The 3,271-nt window shown below is 55.6% G+C and overlaps 1 protein-coding gene across 1 annotated transcript in view; it reads left to right on the top strand.

Annotated features, from left to right (window-relative positions):
* Positions 1-3,271, top strand: part of LYZL6 (lysozyme like 6) — a 20,916-nt gene that overhangs the window by 5,567 nt on the left and 12,078 nt on the right. The gene's annotated exons all lie outside the window — the stretch shown is intronic.

Below are 3,271 nucleotides of genomic sequence, written 5' to 3'. Positions count from 1 at the left end.
GGGGGGGGGAAAAAACAAAAAGGGGGGCGCACTTTTCATGGGGGGGCCCTTTTGGGGCCGAGGAACCCCCCCCCCTTTTTTTTTTTTTTTGGGGGGGGTCCCCGGGGGAGCCCCCCTAGGAAGGGGGCCGGGGAAGGTCCTGTTCTTTAATAGAGAACTAAGAGCGGGAGGCTTCTCATATTCCACATAGCTATTGTGTGTCCACTGATTCAACGGTGTTAGAACTGCCAATAGTGCATCTGTTCCCCCCCTAAAAGGGGGGGGGGGGGGGGGGGGGGGGGGGAAGGAGAATCCTGCCTGCAGAGGGAAAGGCCTGGGGGAGTTTTCAGGGCCTAATGCCACCTTCCAGCCCCAGCAGGCTATGCCCCTGCTCCTTGGGACTAGCCAGCTTCAAGGCACTCGTAAGGCCCTCAGATGATCCAACCAAGCATTCCCATCCTAGGATGGAGAAGCACAGCACAGGAGCCCGGGGGTGGTGTCATAGCCAAGCAGCAGGGTGCAGTGTGTGGTATGAGCAGGCTGACCGGGCAGAGCCTTTAAACCCGTCCCCTGTTGCCAGCCTGGTGCTGTGCCTGAGGGGAGAAAGAAGTTCAATAGGCTGGCAAGCCCATCAGGCAGCAGCACCCCAGGTAAGCAAGCTGCAACAGGATGGCTTGGACGTGTCTCAATTGGTGGGGGTGGCCGCAGCACAGTATGGAAACATCTGGTCACCATATGGCCCCTACTCACAACCCAGAACTGGACCCTTCGCTCACCTCCCTACTGCCCAGCCCCCAACCCCCTATACCAGAAGATCCCAAAGGGAAGCTGTGGCTCATGGGAGACAGAGCAGCTGACACCTGGACTCACTCTGCCTATGTCCACACACCACCCTCACAGTCCCAACCTGGAGAATGGAGATAAGATTATCCTGGGACACAAGGGACAGAGTCATAGGGGCAGCAGAGGAATCTGGGTGACAGAAATGACTTCTTTAGAAGCTTGTAGGCTTTCCCAGAGGTCCAGCTCCCCACCATTTGTGGAGCCCATCCAGAGTAACCAACCCTCTTCCCACCTCCCTTCCCATGGCTGCTGTCTGCAAGGCCCGTTTGGCAGCTCTGCCTCACACAGGCCCTGGCAGCTTCACAGGGCTGGCCCCAGGGCCCAGATTATGCAACCAGCACAACCAGCCAACCAAGCCAAGCCGGTGGGGACTCGCACCAACTCAAAGGACCCCTGCCCCAGCATCATGGAGATGAGATTCTTCCCCCCATCTCTTCATCTAGCACAAAATCCATGTTCTCACCACAGAGGGTCAGATTCTTGACCAGATGGAGAGATGGAGAGAAACATGACCCAAAAGCATGGGGAAGGGAAGAGTAGGTAGGGTGGGAAGGAAGCATTTGGGAGAATGGAGAGTTAAACATGGGGGTGGGGTGAGAGCTCTGGGGCCTCAGGATTCCTGCCATAAGTCTCTCCTCATCAGAGAGATTTTCATATGAGCTGCTGAAAGGCAAAAGACAGCCGTTTCTCTGCCTTAATGAGCCATGGCCAGGGATTACAGAAAAAAAGTCAGTGTGACCACAGCTGTAAACCCACCCCCTGGACATCCCAGATATGTTTTTCCCACCCAGTGCCTGATCCGAAGGGGAGGAACAACTGAGGCAATGAAACCAGCCGAGTGCGAGCTAGGCCCCTGTGCTCACTAGGGCGTTCACAAAACCTCTGCAGCACCACCCCTCCTGGGCAGGTGCTCCGGTAACTGAAAGTTCCAAGACGAGGCAGCACAGGCAGGCCTAGAAGAGGCCCCTCCCAGACATCTGCTCCAGACTTCCCAGGCGCAGAGCCCCCAGCGCACCCCAGGCCCCTGGCTTCCTCCGGGAGGGGGAAGGGGCCCAGGGGAGGGCTGCTTATAGTTCATGAAATCCCAGCTTGGCCCTGCCAAGCTCCACCAGTAACTCTTCCTCTTCCAAAAAACAACCCAAGGATTATAAAAAAGGAAAAAGAATGCAACCCAGAACTTTCAAGTTCCTAACTCCCCACCTGCAGCAGGGCTAGGAAGGTCTGGCTCAGTGCCCTGAACCCCAGAAGCGCGAGGTGAACTCCTGGCCCTGTAGCCTAGCACCAACCCACATTCTAAGCTTTACCTCCACCACCCAGGAGCAGGACTGGGCCTGATGCTGCCCCCTCCAGGCCTCCAGAAAGCATGTTCAGCCCTGCCTCAAAGCTGGTGGCTGGGCCTACGGGCCTAGAAGAAGACATCCCCCTCCACAAGTGAAAACTATTTTAAACGCTCTGGAGTGAACACAGCAATGTGTTTCTTTGTTGTCTGCATTAAGCTCCTCAGCTGCGAGCTTGGCTATCTGTGATCCACAGCTAGGACCACCGCCTGGAGGAAGGTGGGTCATCACTTCCCTTCTTTCAATAGGCTCCCTTGTTGCTCAACTTGGGCCCTGAAAGCTTTGCTCTTCCAGCTCACCCCATGTGCCCTAACAGACAGGACCCCCCTTGCTTCTCAGATCTCAAGTCCCTTCTCCTTGTGCACACAACTGGACTTGGTAAGAGACCAAACACGATCCCCCTTCAATTCAGGCAGAGAGAACTGGGTCTTCCCTCCCATCAACCTCTACTGCCTCCCCCTGGAAGAAGACGAGCTGGTGGGATGGGCAGCCCAGGGAAGCAGAGGCTCAGTGCCTTCCCCGTGAGCCTCATCCCTTTTCCCACCCCCAGCAGCCTAAGGCTACCCGACCAGCCTGCTCAGTCTTGCCACTGGCTCAAGGTCACTCCCTACGTCAGTGATGGCGAACCTATGACACGCGTGTCAGAGGTGACACGCGAACTCATCTTTTTGGTTGATTTTTCTTTGTTAAATGGCATATAAATATATAAAATAAATATCAAAAATGTAAGTCTTTGTTTTACTATGGTTGCAAATATCAAAAAATTTCTATATGTGACACGGCACCAGAGTTAAGTTAGGGTTTTTCAAAATGCTGACACGCCGAGCTCAAAAGGTTCACCATCACTGCCCTACGTGTTGCTGTGGAATCCATCCTCTCAGGGGCTTTCCCCAAGGCATTTCCCATGGGTTGCAAGCTGAGGAACTGGAGAGGCTCCTCTCATCCCTCAGGTCCTTCTCAGGCCAAAGGCCCATAGGAGGGCTCCCAGGCCAGGGCTCAGCTAGCTGGCCCAGAGCTGGAATGCTTGACGGAGGCATCCTCCGGGGCCCCTTGGGATGCCTCCATCAGAGGGGGGGGGGGGTGGTTCGGATCACTTCCTAGGACCCGCCCCC

This window comes from Myotis lucifugus, unplaced genomic scaffold (genome assembly GCF_000147115.1).
Source record: "Myotis lucifugus unplaced genomic scaffold, Myoluc2.0 scaffold_99, whole genome shotgun sequence".
In the NCBI taxonomy this organism is placed as follows: domain Eukaryota; kingdom Metazoa; phylum Chordata; class Mammalia; order Chiroptera; family Vespertilionidae; genus Myotis; species Myotis lucifugus.
Note: the sequence above shows the minus strand (reverse complement) of the source record. Positions and strands in the feature narration are given on the sequence as shown.